At 41.4% G+C, this 21,503-nt stretch overlaps 1 long non-coding RNA gene across 5 annotated transcripts in view; it reads right to left on the bottom strand.

Moving 5' to 3' along the window:
- The window catches only part of LOC144309653 (uncharacterized), a 42,378-nt gene extending 23,008 nt beyond the window's left edge, over nt 1–19,370 (bottom strand). For 2 of the 5 annotated variants that reach the window (XR_013375590.1, XR_013375586.1), the window contains exons 1-2: nt 19,290–19,370; nt 3,908–4,080 (exon numbers count right to left, since the gene is read on the bottom strand). This is a non-coding gene — a long non-coding RNA (uncharacterized LOC144309653). Of the gene's footprint in view, nt 1–3,907; nt 4,081–18,002; nt 18,516–18,651; nt 18,762–18,890; nt 18,934–19,289 lie in introns of those variants that run through there. The other 3 variants (XR_013375589.1, XR_013375588.1, XR_013375587.1) reach the window with 3 other exon arrangements.
- Nucleotides 19,371–21,503: the final 2,133 nt, after the last annotated feature.

Consider the following 21,503-nt stretch of genomic DNA (forward strand, 5'->3'; position numbering starts at 1 on the left):
TGTCTATGTCTTCCTCTGTGAGATTTCTGTTCTTTTGCCCATTTCATGATTGGATTGTTTGTTTCTTTGGTGTTGAGATTAATAAGTTCTTTATAGATCTTGGAAACTAGCCCTTTATCTGATATGTCACTTGCAAAATCACATTGATAGTTTTATGAGTGTTGAACCAGCCTTGTGTCCTGGGAATAAATCCTACTCAGTCACGGTGAATAATTTTCTTATGTACTGTTGAATCCTATTGGCTAGTATCTTGTTGAGAATTTTTGCATCCATGTTCATCAGGGATATTAGTCTATAATTCTCCTTTTTGGTGGGCTCTTTGTCTGGTTTTGGAATTAAGGTGATGCTGGCCTCAAGAACAAATTTGGAAGTACTCCATCTCTTTCTATCTTTCCAAACAGCTTTAGTAGGATAGGTATGGTTTCTTCTTTAAACGTTTGATAGAATTCCCCTGGGAAGCCATCATGCCCTGGACTTTTGTGTCTTGGGAGGTTTTTGATGACTGCTTCAATTTCCTCCCTGGTTATTGGCCTGTTTAGGTTTTCTATTTCTTCCTGATACAGTTTTGGTAATTTGTGGCTTTCCAGAAATGCGTCCATTTCTTCTAGATTGCCTAATTTATTGGCGTATAGCTGTTGATAATATGTTTTTAAAATCGTTTGTATTTCCTTGGTGTTGGTAGTGATCTCTCCTTTCTCATTCATGATTTTATTAATTTGAGTCTTCTCTCTCTTCTTTTTAATAAGGCTGGCTAATGGTTTATGTATCTTATTAATTCTTTCAAAGAACCAACTCCTGGTTTTGTTGATCTCTTCGACAGATCTCGATTTCATTGAGTTCTGCTCGAATCTTTCTTAACTCTCTTCTTCTGCTGGGTGTAGGATCTATTTGCTGTTTTTTCTCTAGCTCCTTTATGTGTAAGGTTAGCGTTTGTATTTGAGATCTTTCTAGTTTTTGAATGGATGCTTGTATTGCAATGCATTAACCCCTTAGGACTACTTTTGCTGCATCCCAAAGATTTTGAAAGGTTACATCTTCATTCTCATTAGTTTCCATGAATCTTTTTAATTCTTCCTTAATTTCCTGGTTGACCCTTTCATCTTTATTCAGGATGGTCCTTAACCTCCACGTGTTTGAGGTCCTTCCAAACTTCTTGTTGTGATTTAGTTCTAATATCAAGGCATTATGGTCTGAGAATATGCAGGGGACGATCCCAATCTTTTGGTATTGGTTCAGACCCGCTTTGTGACCCAGTATGTGGTCTATTCTGGAGAAAGTTCCATGTGCACTTGAGAAGGATGTGTGTTCAGTTGAGTTTGGATGTAAAGTTCTGTAGATATCTGTGAAATCCATCTGGTCCAATGTATCATTTAAAGCTCTTGTTTCTTTGGAGACGTTGTGTTTAGAAGACCTATCGAGAGTAGAAAGAGCTACATTGAAGTCACCAAGTATAAGTGTATTATTATCTAAGTATGTCTTAACTTTGGTTATTAATTGGTTGATATATTTGGCAGCTCCCACATTCTGGGCATATATATTGAGGATTGTGACGTCCTCTTGTTGGATAGATCCTTTAAGTATGATATAGTGTCCCTCTTCATCTCTCACTACAGTCTTCGGGGTAAAGTTTAGTTTATCTGATATAAAGATGGCTACCCCTGCTTTCTTTCGAGGACCATTTGAATGGTATATGGTTCCCCAACCTTTTATTTTCAGGCTGTAGGTGTCCTTCTGTCTGAAATGAGTCTCTTATAGACAGCAAATTGATGGGTCCTGCTTTTTTATCCGGTCTGAAACCCTGCACCTTTTGATGGGGTCATTAAGCCCATTCACATTCAGAGTTACTATTGAAAGCTAGGAGTTTAGTGTCATCATGATATCTATTCAGTCCTTGTTTTTGTGGACTGTTCCACTGAACTTCTTCTTAAAGGGGAATTTTAAGAGTCCCCCTTAAAATTTCTTGCAGAGCTGGTTTGGAGGTCACATATTCTGTCAGTTCCTGCATGTCTTGGAAGCTCTTTATCTCTCCTTCCAAGTTGAATGAGAGCCTTGCTGGATAAAGTATTCTTGGTTGCATGTTTTTCTCATTTAGGACCCTGAATATATCCTGCCACCCTTTGTGTCCTGCCAGGTCTCTGTGGAGAGGTCTGCTGTCACCCTAATACTCCTCCCCATAAAATCAGGGATTTCTTATCTCCTGATGCTTTAAGGATCTTCTCTTTATCTTTGGAATTTGCAAGCTTCACCATTAAATGTCGAGGAGTTGAACATTTTTTATTGATTTTAGGGGGTGCGGATCACTCTATCTCCTGGATCTGAATGCCTGTTTCCCTTCCCAGATTAAGAAAGCTTTCAGCTAGGATTTGTTCAAATATATATTCTGGCCCTCTGTCCTTTTCGGCGCCCTCGGGAACCCCAATTAAAGGTAGGTTTTTCTTCCTCAGGCTGTCATTTATTTCCCGTAATCTATCCTCATGGTCTTTTAATTGTTTGTCTCCTTCTTCCTCAGTTTCCCTCTTTGCCATCATCTTGTCTTCTATGTCACCCACTCGTTCTTCCACCTCGTGAACCCTCGTTGTGAGGACTTGTAGTTTGGATTGCATCTCATTCAATTGATTTTTAATTTCTGCCTGATTAGATCTAAATTCTGCAGTCACGAAGTCTCTTGAGTCCTTCATGCTTTTTTCTAGAGCCACCAGTAGCTGTATAATAGTGCTTCTGAATTGGCTTTCTGAGATTGAATCGTAATCCATATTTGTACCTTTGTGGGAGAGAGGACTGTTTCTGATTCTTTCTTTTGAGGTGAGGTTTTCCTTCTAGTCATTTTGCTCAGTGCAGAGTGGCCAAAAACAAGTTGTATTGGGAAAAGGAGAAAAAGAGAGGATAGAAAGAAGGAAAGAAATGAGAAAAAGAAAAAAGGAAGGAAAAAAAGAGAAGAAAGAAAGAAAGGAAAATAAAGGATGGGGAAAGCAAACAGAAATCAAAAAGCAAAAAAAAAAAAAAAACACACGGGGGAGTATCTTCTGATTCTGTATACTTTAAGTCCCTTGACTTCCCCTGGAACTTGTGTGTCTAGCTAGTCTTCTGGGGGAGGGGCCTGTTGTGCTGATTTTCAGTTAGCACTTGGGGGATCTGCTCTCCCCCTTCCTGGTTCAGGGCTCAGTGGGGGTTGTTTACCCCATGAGGCCCCAGGAGGAACAACCACAGTGGCAGTGGCTGGCTCTGGAGCCCTGGATTCAGCTTCCGCAGTAACTCGGGAGCTCTCGGACTGCAGGGGCCTGGATGCTCCGGGGGCGGGGCCGCTGATCTCCTCAGCTCGGGGCAGAAGCATCCTTGCTGTCCTGGGCCCTCCTGGCCTCTGCCTGTCCTGGGGGGAGGTTGGATCCTAGGCTGTGTCCCCAGAGCCCTGTGTTCCCGGGCCTGTGCTGTTGGATTCGCGCTCCGGCCGCGAAGACCCTCTCTGCGGAACCGCCACCTGAGACCCACAGAGCTGCTCCCGGGCCACACGGCCCCCTCCACGTGGAGCCTCTACCTCTGCTAGAGCCGCCTCTGAGCTGCTCTCGGGTCCCTGCAGCCCCCTCTCTCCGGAGCCTCTGCTGGATCCCCTCCGAGCTGCTCTGGGGTCCCGCCATGCACACGCTGCAGCCCTTAGGGAGCTGGGTGCACTTTCCTGGGGGCGCAGGTGTCTGTTAGTGTCCCAGGGAGCCTGAGGGCATCCCCGCCTTCCTGGGGTCCTGCTCTAACTCCCTGCGAGCATCTTTCTGCTTGGGAAGATTGGTTAAGCTCCTGCTTCTCCAGGACGGGGCTTTCCTCTTCTGGGGGCACTAGCCTTTGCTGGACTTCTCGTGAGGCCCCTCCCCCTTGGATGCCTTTTGTTTCTCTATTTCATTTCCCCCCATCATCCTACCTTGATAGAAGCGTGAACTCTTCTCACTGTAGCATTCCAGCTGTTCTCTCTTTAAATCTCAGGCCGGATTCATAAATTTTCAGGATGATTTGAAGGTTATCTAGGTAATTTGGAGGGGACAGGTGACTTGGGGACCTTACTCTTCCACCATCTTCCCCATCCTTATTTTCGATCTAAAAAGAAAGACAGTATGTATGAAGCCATAATGACACACGAGGTAGACACAATGTCAATGAGACTAATAAATTTTTCATCCAAGGAAATCTACCAAGAATTTGTCTAGAAAGCAATTCCAAATATAGTCAAATGAAACCATACTTTCTGGGGTGGGTGGGTGTGCTCAGTTGGTTAAGTGTCTGAGTCTTGATTTCTGTGCAGGTCATGATCTCAGGATGATGAGATTGAGCCTCACTTCAGGCTCCATACTCAATAGGGAGTCTGCTTGAGATTCTCTCTCTCTCTCCTTTTACCCCTCCTCTCACTCATGTGCATGTGCACACATTCTCTCTCTCTCTCTCTCTCCCCCTCGCAAAAAAAAATATAAACTTAAAAAAAAACATGTTTTTTAAGCAAGTACTATGTGCACAGCTATATAGGAGCTTAGGTGAATATGATACAAGGCAAAACTAAATATCTTCCCCAATGAGTATATTTCAGAGCAAAGCTAAAATGTAGAGGAGAGTTGTTCAAGTGACATTGTGATAAATTCATGTAATTCAATGTCTGTCCCATAGTCCTTCAGAGTTTATAAATAAAACAACTTTCTTCTTCTTCTTCTTCTTCTTCTTCTTCTTCTTCTTCTTCTTCTTCTTCTTCTTCTTCCTCTTCCTCTTCCTCTTCCTCTTCCTCTTCTTCGGAAATAAAACTTTTAAAGCATCTCAAGAATAGTATTGGTTCTCAGGGGCAAAGTGTTTAAGACCTGAAAACATACATAGAGCATCTCTGATTCTATAGGAAAACTTCTCTAAAACGTTAAATACATTTGTGCGACTAGACCACCAAGACCAAATTCTTGAGTCTCAATTTCATAGAAATGACCACTGAACTTGAGAGAAAGAAAGCAGGTGGAGTTTATTGGAGATACCTTACATATAGGGGACTGGATAGAAAGAAAAATGTTGGGATGCCTGCATGGCTCAGGTCATGATCCCAGGGTCCTGGGATGGAGCCAACTTGAGCTCCACACTCAGTGGGAGGAGTCTGATTCTTCCTCTACCCTTCACACTCCCCCTGCTCGTGCTCTCTCTCTCAAATAAGTAAATAAAATCTAGAAAGAAAGAAAGAAAAAGAGAAAGAAAGGAAAGAAAAAGAGAGAAGAAAGGAAGGAGGGAGGGAGGGAGGGAAGGAAGGAAGGAAGGAAGGAAGGAAGGAAGGAAAAGAAAAGAAAAAAAAGAAAAGAAAAGAAAAGAGCAATGCCCTCCTCTGAAGGGGTGGTGTGCCAGACATAAAAGCAGTTTTCCAAAGGATAAGAGGCTGGGCTTGCGTAGGCATCCTTCAGTCCCACGATCATTATTTTGTAGTCATTACTGTTTAGCAGACATAAGACAATCACAGGATTCCTTTCTTTCTGGTCAAAATTCTTCTAGGGCTCCTGGAAATTAGAAATACAGCAGGGTTTAAATTGTTACTTCTAATTTTGCCAGACAACCATCCCTCCCTGTCAGCTGTTATCTCTGGTTTGTTCTCTTTCCCATAAAAGGTATTTGTCTCTGAGCATATGGAAACTCTTGACCCTTGCCTGAGACCAGACGCTTTACAGGAGTTAAGTCGCTCTTGTTTTCCCTATACGGTCTCATTTGTACCAAATGGTTACTTACCCATAGAAGAAAAGTAAGGGAGAGAGAATTCTAGTGTTATAAATTTTATATTATCCTCCAGCAATGACCACTCTTTATTGGCAAGAAGTTATTTCAAGCTTTACCAAAGAGATGGATAACTACATAGAATGCTTATATTTTTGCCTGTGTTTATATTTTGTATACTAGGAGATTTTAAGAAAACATTCTCTTGTGATGAGGGAGGTCCGGCATAAGTAAATAAATGAACCTTGCTTGTGTTTCCATCTCAGACACTGAAGAACTTGGAGCAATTCCAAGGTGTGCTGACTCGGGATCTAAAGTGTCCTTACCTTCACAGGAGAGACCACGTACCCAGACTAGCCCCCTTTCAGGATAGTTGGGAGATCTGTTATGAATTCCCTTTAGAAACTCAGGAATATATAATATATAATACCTAATTATATAGATAATATATAATATATAATACCTAAATAATTATTATTAAGATAATGCCTGTCCTGGGGGGACAAGAGTGCCAAGAATACAAAATGGGGAGAAAAATCATCTCTTCAAACACTGGTTTCAGGAAAACTGGATATTCACATGCAAAAGAATGAAATGAGAACCTTATATGTCACCATACCAAACAACAACAACAACTCATAAATGTAAAACCGAAAATTATAAATCTTTAGCAGAAAGCCAGGGGGAAAAATTTTCATGACATTGATCGCGGCAATAATTTTTTGGATAAAATACTAAAGGCACAAACAGCAAAAACAAAAATAGATAAATGAGAGTACAGGAGATGTAGTTATTTCTACACATTAAAGGAAACAATCAACAGAGTAAAAAGGCAGCCTATGGAATAGGAAAAATATTTGTTAGCCATTTATATAATAAGGGGTTAATATTCAAAATATATAAAGAAACCTGACAAATCAATATCAAAAACCAAATAACCTGATTTTTAAAATAAGCAAAGAGGGGATCCCTAGGTGGCACAGCGGTTTGGCGCCTGCCTTTGGCCCGGGGTGCGATCCTGGAGACCTGGGATCGAATCCCACATCAGGCTCCCTGCATGGAGTCTGCTTCTCCCTCTGCCTGTGTCTCTGCCTCTCTGTCTCTCTCTGTGTGACTATCATGAATAAATACATAAAATCTTAAAAAAAAGAACAAACATAGGAAGAAAATTATAAAAATAAAAATAAATAAATAAAATAGGCAAAGAATGTAATAGATGTATTTCCAAGGAATATATACAACTGGTGAACAGATACATGACATAAGAACATGCTTAATATTACTAACCGTCAGGGAAATGCAAATAAAAAACACAATGAGATATCAACTCATGCAGTGAATTATCACCCAACACACTGGCCATTATCAAACACAGATACACATTTTGTACATAGAGAAAAAAATTGTTTAAAGATTTTATTCATTTATTTATAGAGACACAGAGAGAGAGAGAGAGAGAGGCAGAGACACAGGCAGAGGGAAGAGAAACAGGCTCCATGCAGGGACCTCAATGTGGGACTCGATCCTGGGTCTCCAGGATCACACCCTGGGCCGAAGGCGGTGCTAAACCACTGAGCCACCTGGGATGCCCAAAATTTTTTAAAGTATTAGTAAGAATGTGGAGAAATTGGAACACTTGTGCACTCTAAGTGGGAATGTAAAGTGGTGTAGCTGCCATGGAAAACAGCAGAGAGCTTCTCCCTCCCCAAAATTTCTTTTTAATTAGAATTATCTTATGATCCAGCAATCCCACTTGTGAATATTTATCCAAAATAATTGGAAGCAGAATCTAGAAATGATACGTGCACTCATATGTATTGCAGCATTATTCACAACAGCCAAGAAGTAGAAATCATTCAGTGACCATTAGAGAATAATGGATAAGGAAGTGTGGTACAGACAGGCAGTGGAATATTAGTCAGCCTTGAAGAAGAAGGGAATCCCGTCATGCTGCATGTGAATGAACTGTGAGGACATTATGATAAATAAAATAAACTGGTAACAGAAAGAAAAATACTCCATGATTCTACTTATTTGAGATATATAAAATGGTTAAACATCACAGCACAAAGTTAGAATGGTGGTTGCCAGGCAAAGAGAATGAAAGGTGGAAATGCACCTTTTGTTCCATCGGAATAGTTTCAGTCACGAGATGAAAACATCCTTGAGACCGGCTGTTCAACCAGCATATTTAAACATTTAAGAGGGTAGATTTCATGTTTATTTCTACTAAAATTAAAAAAAAGGCTTACCCAGAGTTCTTTTTCACATTTCAGCTTTCTCAACATTAAGAAATAACTGCACATTGAAAGATCCAAAATAAGAGAATATAAAAGGATATTCAAAATATAAGAGATATCCAAACTAACGTAAGCCATCCTTGGTGGAAAAGTAAAGCTTAATCCTGAGTCTCTAACACATATGAGAGCTTTTGCCTCTCATAATATTTACTTGAGATTCTCAAATACGTATTAGGTTAACGTACTTTCCTTCTCATTTTCTAGGAAGGTCTTGCCTTCCTCTTCAATCCCCCTCTTCAGCTTGAGCAACTTAGCTCTTACCATTTTATGAGATTTGTGCTCTAAGTAAGGTTTCCTTTGAGTAAGAAAAAAATCCCTATTTAAAAAAATGATTGAAAGTCAGTAGATTCTAGTACTTTCTCTTACAGGTGAGGCATACAAAGTCTAGACAGGCTTGCAACTCATTCAAAGTCTCGTAACCAGGGCGAAAAGGTTGGTCTGCAACTCAGAATCTCCATTCTCGCCAATATTCACTATGCCTCTGATTTTACTTCTATACATCAAAGATGGACACAATAACTGGAAAATCATTATTTTATGCCTAACATGTACAGCAGATTATGACCGGTAGTAAGAATGAAAGGGAAGACCTGTGTCCTTTCTCAAGGAGCTCCCATCAACATGATCTAATGGAGTTTGTTTAATGTTTTAAATGAGGGTATGATATGCATAATTTCTTAAAAAGCAAAATGAAATGTTTATAGTATATTTTCTGAAGTGGTCTAAGAATACAGTACACTGTGATGTATACAGTGTGTGTATATATGCAATTTAAGTTTCAGTAATAGAGAAAGAATGTGCAGGATCTAGGAGGCAGCATTTACTCAACTCTGCATTGATCACTGGAATACTGCTTTTTAAATCGAGAGACCACACCTTGATTCCAAATTATCACGACGTAGTTCGTATAGAGCATCCAACGTGGCTGGAGAAATAACTACTTTGTGAGCACTGACGAAAGGGATTAGAAAAGAGTAAGGAAATAGAGCAAGCAACAAGTTTAAGTATCTGAAATTCTATCCTGACAGAGAAATAAACCTTATCATGATTGGCCCTTGAAGAATATGGACTATTTTGATGCATAGGATAGATAAGCAGAATTTTGTCTTCACGTGAGGAAGATTTTCATAATCACTGGAATTATCCAACACTGAAACGGGCACCTGAGGTATTGATTACCCAGGAAATGAAGATATTGGATCTGGATCAGCATTCGGAACAGATACTGTCAAGCAGGGTTTCTTAGACTAATATGCATGTGCATATTAAATGCACCTGGGGGTCTTGTTTAAATGAAGATACTGGAAGTGTATGTAAGGGTACGAGTGTGATCCTACAGTCCTAGGAAGCATCTAGGTGATGCCCATGCTCACGGTTTGAGGAGCAAGCTTGTAGAACAATTAAGCACATTTAATTTGTACCTTGAAATAAGTGATTTAAATTTTTTTCGAGGCCTTAGGCTTTATTAGACTTTATTACCGAACACGTCATAAAAACAGCTGCTCTTTGGTTATGAGTTATCTCCTTCATCCTGACAAAAAAGGAAAATAAATCTCTTGAAGAGTCAGCCAGGGAAAGTGAATTGCCTTTTCTAAAGAGCAGGAAATCCCACATGCACTTTCAGCTGCAGCGTCCTCGTGGTTCCTTCGTTCCCTGTTAGCTGTCTGTTGTCTTCCTTAACGTTGTTGGAAGTGAAACCTTTGGCTGAGATACTTGCCTTAGAGGCTGACTTGTCAGATGGATTTCTGCAAATTGCATGTGGTAGCGGAAATGCTCATTTTTGACACCCAAAATCTTCACATAGGATTTTTACAGCCCACCTATGATAAAGACCAATTAAAAGTTTGGCCACTTGGCCATGGAGCAGCTGACTCATTTATCTCTTCTAAGTGAGACCGTCTGAGCACAGCATCTTCCTTTAAACATGAAAAATTTTGAACACTATCTCGTTTGACCATAATTAAATCTTTCAGTCCCTCAAGGAAGTGTTTGGTTTTTCTCTCCATGGTTGATTTTGGTTATTTTACCTTCATATAAGAAACATTAAAGAATACAAGAGTAAACACTTCAAAACTAGTTTTCAAAATCTGTCACAGACTAGACATAACAACCAATTATCCTTCCTTTCCCCATTCTAAGGCTTCAAATAATAGTGGGGAAAACAGTTATTATTTTATACTACAATTTTCGACTATGAGTACTAGTATCCAAGGCAAGAATTCCAGTTTTCTTCAAAGAAAAGAGCCTGCACCATCATTTCCAGAAAGCTCAAAGGAGAATTAAAAAAAAATCTATGAAATGTTCTGACATTTCTGACAGAAGTTTCCACAATGTCTACTAATTAATAGGAAAAATATAAAACACATTAATTAGTTTCCTCACAATTATATACAAATCATGACAAATTGGCGTAAGGAACGAAGTTTCAAGCTTTGTGTTCAGGCTAATGGAAACGATTCTCTTGTTTTGGGGATGATAAAAAGAATTCTTGACTTGAGAGAATTTAGGTGACATTTAATCTCGATTCACCCGGCTGGTGGAAAATGAAACCATATTTCCTCTGGGTTCAGATGTCAATCAATGAAAATACAATCCTCATAAATAAATAGGGTTGCATTATCTCACTTATTTCTTTGCCTGCTTCAGAAAGGAGCCTGTCACAAAACCATTGTAGGAGATCAATTATGGAGGAGGCCTGTGAATCAGAAGTATAAAATGGTCTCTCACAAACAGATTCTGAATCAAAAAGGATTTAAGCATTTATGGCTGGGAAAGTATTTCTCACAGAAACAAGGGGGGAAATGTAGATGTTTTGAAAAATAAATAGGACAACATTTCCTCATCAATTATGTAGCTATATATTAATCTATAACTTAAAATGTCTACTTATACATTATATATGTGTATTTATACGCAAACATGTCCATGCACACGTACGTGTACCTACATAGAAACACACATATGTGTGGGTGTTTATCTGCATATGTATACAGGTACACATATTTGCTTGTGTATACATATCACCCCGTGAGTGCATACATATTCACGTCTATATACGTGTGTGCATATATGGGTATATATGATGATAGCAGGAATTTTAATTTGAAAATTTTAACTAAAAAATTTGAAACGCAGAAGGTGGAAATCAGGCAAACCAGATGCCACCAGAATTAGTCAGGAGTAGCGCAACTCATGTTTTTAAATTATTTGTGCCGGGATCAAAGACAGCAATGACACACCTAAACATCCCTTTTGTTTTAAAGAGTCTCCACTTTCCAAAAATAAAAGAACACTATATGGAAATGTTTCAGATTTGGCTTGACTCATAACAGGTGCACCCTAATGAGGATGGCATCCACTGCGCCTTGGACCGAGTCTATGCTTCTACTGTGTAAGGCCAGGAACAAAGAGAGGTGGTCACTGAAAGGGCTTGCCTGGGACTATCCCCAATCCTCCATGCTTACAGCAAATCTTCCCCTTGCCAGGCCTTTGAGGACGGCTACATGGTACTTGGTTTGGCATCACTGCAAACATGAGTTGGAGATCGATACTGAAGATCCTCAGAAATATGAATTTTAGAAATTTCTATAGGATCGAATGAGCTGATTCTGATTTCAAGGGATTTTTTTTTCTGCTACTCTTTATTCTCCTCTTAGAAAACACAGATTGTCATAAAGGGCTCTAATGAGATCAGAGTACATGGTTTGTTGGCTGTATAAGCTTTTGCAGTTTTTGTGCTGTCAAGTCCATCTAGTTTTTTCTTTTCTGAGGCTTAGGTCTCTTTTTGGAATACCCTCTTTGCCTCAAGACTACATTCATATATATTATATATATTATTTTCTAACGATGTTTTAATTTGGGGTAATTGATTAATGCCTTATGTGTTAACATTTCTGTAAAAAGAAGATAGTTTATTCCAAGTAATTTTAAAAGAATTATAATTTTATTCCATTTAATTCTTACTTATTACTCCCAATCCCAGGGTTTAAGGTCCTTTATGTGTCATTTCTCATTTTTAATTCTTCTGATCTTCTATATGTTTGGATTTAGTATTTATATTCTCATCATGTTTTTAAGAGCTGTATATTTTGGGATCTCTAGCTTTGAGTAGTGAAGTTTTGTTTCTTTTCCTGTCCAGGGTCCATTTCATCTCTCTCTAGTAAAAGCATCATCAGCACACTGATTTTCTTCTACACATCTATCTTCCCCTCCCTAACTTCTGGCCTCCACAACTATGAGAAAAACAGGTTTTACTGTTTAAGCCACCCAGTCAGTGGTATTTGGTTAGGACAGCCTAACCACACTAATACAGAAGGGGTGCATCCTTCTTTGTGACTTTTCATTCCTGTTTGGTAAAATGTGGAATCAATGGCTGGAGCTCGTGCAGCCTTATTGAACCAAACGATAGTAGCTGCGTATTACAGGATGCACTAAGAAGAAGAATGATGGCAAGTCCACCATAACAGCCCTGTTTATCTGTAACCTTTTTTTTTTTTTTGCTTTTCCCATAGATGCTATATTTTATTGTAAGCACACTTGTAAGCCACTGCCAGTATTTTTAAACAAGGGAGTGGTGATATTATCAAAATTCAGTTCAGACATTAATTTTTACATCAAGAAGTAATGGCTTCCCAAGATACATTATTCCTTTCTAATAAAACCAATTTTTTTTTTGAGAGAGAGAGCAAGGGGTGGGGGGGGAGAGAGAGGAGAGAGAGAGAGAGAGAGAGAGAGAATTCTAAGCAGGTTCCATGCCCAGCATGGAGGCTAATGTGGGGACTTCATCTCATAACTCTAGATTATGATCTGAGCTGAACCCAAGAGTCAGACACTCAACCAAGTGAGCCACCCAGGCACTCCTAAAAACCGATTGCGTGCATGGCCATTCGATTCAAAGATTGACTTTCCCAGGCTCTCCTGTAGGTCAGGGGTGGCCATATCATTAAGTTCTGGACAATGAGATGGAGTGGAAATTTGGAACAATTTGGTGGGGGGAGAGTAAAGCAGGGATCAGGAGTGATAGTAAAGATAATAGCAGCACTTATTTTGCATTTATAACATGCCAGGAAGCATGTGAAGGCCTTTACATAAACTAGAGTCAGCAGGACCTGTTTTGAGAGACTGCAAATGGTTTGGCATCCCAGCAGAGCAAAGTGGGTGGAGATTAGGGAGTAGAAGCGGCAGAAAATTTAGAGAATAATCAACAGGAATGTTGAAAAAGGCCTTGTGTTCCATTCTATGAAGTGAAAACTTCAAACCAAGGGTAACAGGAATCCACTGAAGGATTTAAAAGTGGGCTATAACCTGATCAGATAGCTTTTGAGAAATTTCACTTGGAGAACAGTATGGACAATGGAAAGAGAAGCTCTATCACAGGTTTATAGTAATTGTCCAGGTGAGAGGTTCTTTTGTGAAGAAATACATGAATTAACACATTAGGAATCTTTTTGACAGATACACATAGGGCTTTGTGATGAATTAAGTAAAAGGTCTTAGTGAGCTATTACCATAATTTCTATTATTGGAAACATACATTATTTTTTTATATATATTTATTTTTTATTGGTGTTCAATTTGCCAACATACAGAATAACACCCAGTGCTCATCTCATCAAGTGCCCCCCTCAGTGCCCGTCACCCATTCACCCCTACACCCCACCCCCTCCCCTTCCACCACCCCTAGTTCATTTCCCAGGTATTACTCAGCCATTAGAAACGACAAATACCCACCATTTGCTTCAACGTGGATGGAACTGGAGGGTATTATGCTGAGTGAAGTAAGTCAATCGGAGAAGGACAAACAGTGTATGTTCTCATTCATTTGGGGAATATAAATAATAGTGAAAGGGAATATAAGGGAAGGGAGAAGAAATGTGTGGGAAATATCAGAAAAGGAGACAGAACATAAAGACTCCTAACTCTGGGAAATGAACTAGGGATGGTGGAAGGGGAGGAGGGCGGGGGGTGGGAGTGAATGGGTGACGGGCACTGAGGGGGGCACTTGACGGGATGAGCACTGGGTGTTTTTCTGTATGTTGGTAAATTGAACACCAACAAAAAATTAATTTATTAAAAAAAGGAGTCCTCTGTCTCTCGTGAATGAATAAAAAATACTTTTTAAAAAGATGTTCACTTATTTAGAGTGAAAGAAAGAGATAGAGTGCAGTGGGGAGGGGCAGAGGTGGAGGGAGGAAAAATTCTTAAGCAGACTCTGCAATGAGTGCAGAGCCCTTTGTGCCACTCCACCTCACAAGCCTGAGATCACCACCTGAGCTGAAAGCAAGAGTCCAACACTTAACCAACTGCACATCCCAGGCATCTCAGCTTTTGCTTTTTTATCAGTCATTACAAGGTTGATGAAAGTGTCCTGGAAGATGAAAAAAAAGTGATAAAAGCTAGAAAATAGAGAACTTAGGGTCAAAAGAGGAAGATGGATGGGATAGAAGGCCTCCCCAAAATCAGATGTAGCCAAGAGTTTAAAAGATGTGTAATTGACCCTGATTCTTTTTTTAAGGTTTTATTCATTTATTCATGAGAGACACGGAGAGAGAGAGAGAGAGGCAGAGGGAGGAGCTGGCTCCATGCAAGGAGCCCAACGTGGGACTCGATCCCAGGTCTCCAGGATCGCACGCTGGGCCGAAGGCAGGTGCCAAAGTGCTGAGCCACCCAGGGATCCCCAACCCTGATTCTTAATACAAAACCCTCATGATATAATATAGACTTGGCCTTGTACAGATCTGGGTCAAAGTTATAATATATATGTATGTATATATATATTCAGGTACTTCACTATCTTAGACATTTAACAATTCTTTAAAAAATTATTTTATGTGATAAAATGCACATAATATAAACCTAAAAGCCCTTTTAACTCATTTTTCTCACTTGTGAAATGAGAACAAAATTACCTACCTTGCTTAATTAAAATGTATGATAAATTCAGTGATTTCAATAAGTGATCATTTTCCTTTTCTAATTTTCAGGAAAGATACAATTGAAATCACTCTATAAACAAATCTAATTAGAAAGCTACTTCAGCATGAATTTACATTTTCATTAACACTCAAAGAAGAGCTAATGCATGTAGGCCTCAAGAGGGAAAGACATAAAGAAGCACAAATCTTTCTAAATTTCACTGCTGTAAAGTATAGGGATTGGTAGCTGAGGAACTTTTTACTTGAATATCAATTTGGACTTCAAAGAAGCAGAGGTAATAATCACTTTGATTCAGGCAGTCATAGGAAGTCATTGACTCAAACCCTCAATTTATACAAATGAGGCCACTGAGGCCCAACAAGCTTGAAAGAATTGCCTAGTGTCTCACAGCTAGTTAGTGATAGAGGGAAGATTTGAATAGCAATCTCTAGGATGTATGTGATGTGGGGTTTTTTTTCCCTTAAATGCTAAGAGTATACACCAGACGATAGCCTCTTTGAAATAAAAGCTATAACAAAATAAGTATAGGGCTAGCAAATAAATACATTGCACACATCAAAAAGGAACAAAACAAAAGCCAAACATCTTCACAATGTGAAAATATTCTGAGTGGGGAATTAGCTACATAATCTCCATGGATACTCATTTGCTCCATGATGCCATGTAATTAAGGTCATTTTTATTCACAAATGTCCTTTTTGTGACTCAGTCTTTGTACAGATACGTAACAATAACAATAACAGTTATTCCCAAGAATATTAACCAAATAGGCAGATAAGCAAAGACAATCTGCTTTCACACATTTACTGAGAGAGAGAGAGAGAGAATGAATTTTGAATTTTACTGAACTACTTACAATTCCAAAAAGGTGTCATGTGTTTCTTACCTGAGTCCTTGGTACTATTGTTTCCATTGCTGCTTGCCTTTGTTGGAATGAGTGGTCAACAATGCCCTTGATCCACCACAGATATTTAAAAGTTCCTGCCTTTATATAGTTTTCCTCACTTCTAACACCTAAATACACCTGTAGTTCAGAAGCCTTATCAGTTCATCTCCCTTCTCTCTCCCAGTGACTCCTAGCTAGAGCAGTGTCTAGAACCTAGTACACGCAAAAATCTTTTCTAATTGAAAAGTACTTTATATAAGCTGAGCAACAGGCTATCCATAAAATAATTTTTAGGGTAAAATCGGATATGGTGTTTTTTTTCATTGGTAGGTAATTTGGTTGTGGTTTAACTGATACAAAAATCTATCATGAACTATAAACTAATATTAATCATGAACTATAAACTAATAATAAGGAATGAGACTAAGAATATACATGTGATTAGATTCAAATAGAAATGCCAAAAGAGGGATGCCTGGTTGGCTCAGTCGGTGGAGTGTGTGACCCTTCATCTCAGGATTGTGAGTTCGAGCCCCAGGTTGGACGTAGAGATTACTTAAAAAAAATCTTAAAACAACTCAAAAGAACTGATGCACTAATTTGTGTAAATGTGCAGTTTGTTACATACACATATACAAATGTATACAATACATATGAATATGTATGTGCAAGAAGTGTATATATTTCTAATTACATGAAAATGAAATTTCAACTTTTTTCTTCGTAATGCACGTGTATGTTTCATACACAATGCTTCATATATCTAGAAAATATTTGTAGCTATGTAAGTTATCTGCAACTGACCAAATCTAGAAGGAAGGAAAAATCTCTTTTGAGGAAGTAAAATAGACATTACGAGGCCTATACACTAAAGTCATGCACTTCACTGAAGGAAGAGTTTTATATTAAGAGTCTTCATCCCGTCGAGTGCCCCCCTCAGTGCCCATCACCCATTCACGGGATGAGCACTGGGTGTTATTCTGTATGTTGGCAAATTGAACACCAATAAAAAATAAATTTATTATTAAAAAAAGAGTCTTCAGGTGAATCCTGCTCGACCTGCTTTTAGAAATAACTCTAAAACATATGGGCATTTATTTTCTCTTCCCATGGAAGATTAGAGAGGAGGTGATTACACTCTTAACAGCAAGAAGTGAGAGGAACTATGGCAGATGAAATAGAAGCTTAATGTGAGAGAAAGAAATGCAGAGGCAGAGACAGAGGAGGGGAAAGAGAACTGAGGAATAGAAAGAAGAAAATGGAAAAGGAAGGTGGAAAGGAAGGAAAACAGAAACATTTAAGGGATTAACAGAGTAAGACCTTAAATGAAATGAGTAAAGCAGTTTGGGCCACATAGACAGCGGCCAGAAATGCTGCTCAGGGGAGGACAAACTTGCTCCTGACCCTCTCAGTTCAGTACCTGGGGGTGTGTGAACAAAACTGACAACAGACAAAATAACAGGAGTAAAGGCATCCACGTTTATAAATTTTTAATTTTACATGTAAAGGGACCTCACGACAAGAACTAAATACCCAGAGCTGTGGTGAGATTTGAGAGCAGATAGAGCATTTTAAAAAGGGAAAGGAGCAGGGAGAAAGGCCACTGAAGGGAGAGTAAATGAATTTTTGGAAAGACAAGTGAGTCCTTAGGAGAACAGATGGAAGATATGATGGGTTGTGCCCATGTCTGTCTGAGTGTAGTGCCTACCTTTCTGAGGCTCTGTGATGAACCGGTCTTCCCTGGGGGATGAGACTTTTGGGGAGAGGATTTAAGACAATTGAGGTTTTCTAGGGGGAGGATATATCTTTAGATGGATAAGGGGACTTCAAAGAAAGCTCTCCCTGTACTGTGGATTCACAGCTATCTTCAGCCCAGAAGAGTCCTTACTTCACCGTGGCACGTTTTGGAGCCCTTCACGTGGCAGCTCAATGATTCCTGTGAACGTCACCATTTGGTGTAGTATATATAATAAAGTGCATGATGATGAGCTTATGTCAAGGAGTCAAGAAAGACCTTTTATTAACGTGTTCTGCTCAGGAAGGTGAGGTATATTGTTATAAATTTAAAAAAGTAAATTTTGAACCCAAAACCAAATTAGCAGTGATTAGCAAACCAAATTAGCAGTGGTTAGCAAATGCGCATGTGTGTACTACCCTAACATGGTACGTACTGCTTATTTGTATATGAGTGAAAGTTGAGTATTTAGTATAGTTGCAGTCCTATCATGACAGGCTTTCTATGACCCATAAAAGCTCTCGAACATTGCATACTTAACTATAGATCCATCTACAATAGAAGAAAAAAAAGGCCATGTATAATTCATAACAGTAGAGGAGTCCATAAACCCAAACGTTCCCTGGGTAACTGAATAAAGCAAGCTAATTTCCATGAGTGACAGGTCAGACTCGCAAGCCATCAATCCTTCTTGGCGGTGAAATGGAAACCGAAGCCAGATGAAATAGCTTGTTTTCTTGCTTACAAGGGTTTTCCAGACTTCTGAGCTGATTAAAAACCAGAAGCATCTTTGAGAACAAGCAGGTGCTTACTTCTTCTACTTGAAATCGACTGCTTTTCTTGTTTTTACACCCATCTTTCCTTTCCCTTTTAACTAGTCGATGCACTGAAATATTAGCGCAGACCCAGAGACTATAAAACCATGCAGAGTAGCAAGTAAGAATGAAAAAATGGATTGATAGAATTCTAATAGGTGTATTATTTAGAATACACACCCCCCCGCTGGCGTGACCCCGACGCCCCCACCCCGCACCCAGCCCCGCGCCCCCAAGGGAAGTGGGAAGGGGGGGATGCTCGGGAACTACCTTGTTCGGTCTCCAAAGGGCACCCGCCCTCCGCCGCCGCCGCCCGGGCGCTGGGCTCCGACCGGGAGGAGCCGGCCTCGGGCTTGGCCAGGCCCGGACCCGCCAGCCCCCCGCTGGCCGCCGCCGCCGCCCTCCCCAGCGCCTCCGTGCGCGCCGCGGAGCCCTGGGCGCAGCCTAGAGTGGAAGGAAGCGCGCGAGCCCGGGAGGGACTGCGGGGGGCGACAGGCGACCGCACTCACCCCGGGAGGACGCCGCCTGCTGCTGCCTCGGGCTCCTCCGCTCTCCCCCGCCGGCTTCCCCGCCCCGCGAGGGCCGGCGAGGGGGGCCGGGCGGAGCGGAGCCGCTGCGACCAGGCTGGACATGGTGCTCCCGGAGGAGCTGCAGGGGAGGGTTTGGGGGGCGCTAAGATTTAGGGGGCCCCGGAGGCTAGAGGGGGCCCGGGGAAGGCCTCTGAAGGCGGGTGTCTGTGAACAGTCGCCCTCGGGCATCGCCAGGGCAGCCGGGGGTGTGGGGCGGGGAGGGAGGGGTCCGGCCTGTACACTGTTGCATCTAAGTGTGAGCAAGTGGGATGGACCCCACGCTTGGGCGTCTCGACTGTACCGGCCACGGAGTCGCGTCCTCCGGGGTCCCCTCCTTACCTGGTGGCTTTCCTAACAAAGTAAGAGAAGGCGAAGTCCCGGTGATCACCAGCCACGCTTCCACGGAGGCCTGATCCCGCTGCAGCTGTCCCCCCCCCCACCCCGGCGCCGGGGCTGCCCCGCTCCAGGAACCCCCGCGCGTCTGGGCAGCTGGCTGGTGCTGCTGTGCACCCGGCTGGGGTCCCCCCCGAGGAGGAGAGCTCTGCCCCCAGCCGCTCCCCCTCCCCTGCGCTCCAGACCCCGGGCTGTGGGCGGCGCTGCTCCTGCCCCAGGCCAGCCGCTGGCCGCCCCCGCCTCTCCGGGCCTCCCCGCTCGCAGGGGTGGCGGGTGGGGCAGGCACAGCGGCCGCGCGCCCTCGCCGTGTCCCAGGGAGACCGGGGCTCGCAGTCGCTGGGGGCCCCAGATTCCCAGGCGGCGACGGAGGCAACTGGTGAACTTGCCTGAAGCTCAGTGGCCGCCGCTGGGGTGCCCTGGGCGCTGCAAGGGCTGCAGGGGGGCGCGCAGAGGTGACGGGGGGTGGGGGGCGCGCGGAGTGCCCCACTTAAGAGAGGGACAGTCGCGATGAGTGCGCACACCCCCAGGTCCTGAGAGCAGGAGCGAGGGGCAGTTTCCACCAAAAATAAGAAGTGCTGCTACCCTGGGCACTTTGCCCCCACCCTGGGTGAAGCATCACCATCCAGCGCCCTGGGCTTGGGTCTGGAAGGAGCGGCGATCCACCTGCCTCTGAGCCCAGCCAGCCCACGGGAGAGCAAAGAAGTTAAAAAAAAAAAAAGACAAATGGCAGAATTTTTATTTTATTTTAAATTTGTATTTTAAGGACAATTGTCAGTCTGTATCAGACAAAAACAAACATGAAGCCAGATGATATAAGGCAAATTAATATTTTTTAAGTAATCAAATATGTTAAATTTTCACCTGAATGGAAATAGTTCCAAATATTGCTCTTAAGTTGAACCATGAATAAACATTTCAAGTTAAAAAGAAAATTGCAGATAGCATTTTGACGTTGAAATGCAGAAAAATACTCTCATAAATCATTGTAAACATTCCCAATTTGTTGGATATTTTACAATACTAATAAATATTAGATATAAAAGCATGGAATTAAACTTAGAAAAATACCTCATATGAACAAAAGAATTATGCATACTATTGTGTCTTTTAAAGCATTTTAAATTAGGAATTGTTTAATAGATTAGCGTGGAGGCTGTGCAGGCGGAGAAAATTAAGGCCATTCCACTTTAAGTTCAGCATTAGCACAGGTACAGCCATCCCAGGCCCCTGTGAATAAGAGCTGAAATTTACATTATTTCAGTTATAGGGAAAAAAAACACAGCTTACAGCTTAATGTCTTAGGAAACCCCATATTAGGATGAGAACAGAGCCCAAGCCAAGGGCATGAAGCCCCATATTAGAATAAGAACAGAGCTCAATGCCCATGGCAGAAAGTCCCATATCAGAATGAGAATGGAGCTCAATGCCCTTGAAAGCCCCATATCAGAATGTAAACAGAACTTGAGAAATTCCTCCCCCCTTCTGAAGTTCCCCTAGACCAGCCCTTAAAACTCAGCTGAAACCCACCTCGGGGTCCAAGTCCCTGCTCCGCTGTGTCCGGTATGCTTAGACCCAAGCTCCAGCTTGTAAATAAACCCTCTTGTGTTTGCCTGGGTGTCTGCTCCTTGGTGGTTTCTCGGATTCGCAATCTTGGGCACAACAGAGGCTGCCTGAAATTCTCTCTCTGCTCCTCCTTGGCACCACCTCCTCCCACTTGTGTGTGCACATGTGCACACTCAGTCTCTCTTTCTCTCAAAAAAAATGCCAGAAAATATTTATTTTAATACTACTTGCTCTGCAATCTTATGCAGAGTATTAATTTGTTTAGCCTACCTTTTTTAACTACTCTTGTCGTAATGGGGAAAATGTCAGCCTACACCTTGTCCAAATTATTGTAATTCCAGTTACTATTATTCCTTTTTTTGGTTATTTCTTTCTATATTGTTTGGTGGGTTTCTCCCTTATCATCAAACAATTTAGTATACCTCAAAAGTGAAAGTCTATAGAGGATTATACAGAATGATAATCCCTTTTGCTTATTTGAATTTATGTAGGGCTCTCCAAATTCTTGAGGAGTTATTTTATAGTTTCAAACTACAAACAGCTTGACTTTGTCAAGTCACTTCATTAGCAAATCCGTCTGTTAGTGCAAGAATAAAC

The sequence above is a fragment of the Canis aureus genome, unplaced genomic scaffold (assembly GCF_053574225.1).
Source record: "Canis aureus isolate CA01 unplaced genomic scaffold, VMU_Caureus_v.1.0 ptg000135l_RagTag, whole genome shotgun sequence".
In the NCBI taxonomy this organism is placed as follows: domain Eukaryota; kingdom Metazoa; phylum Chordata; class Mammalia; order Carnivora; family Canidae; genus Canis; species Canis aureus.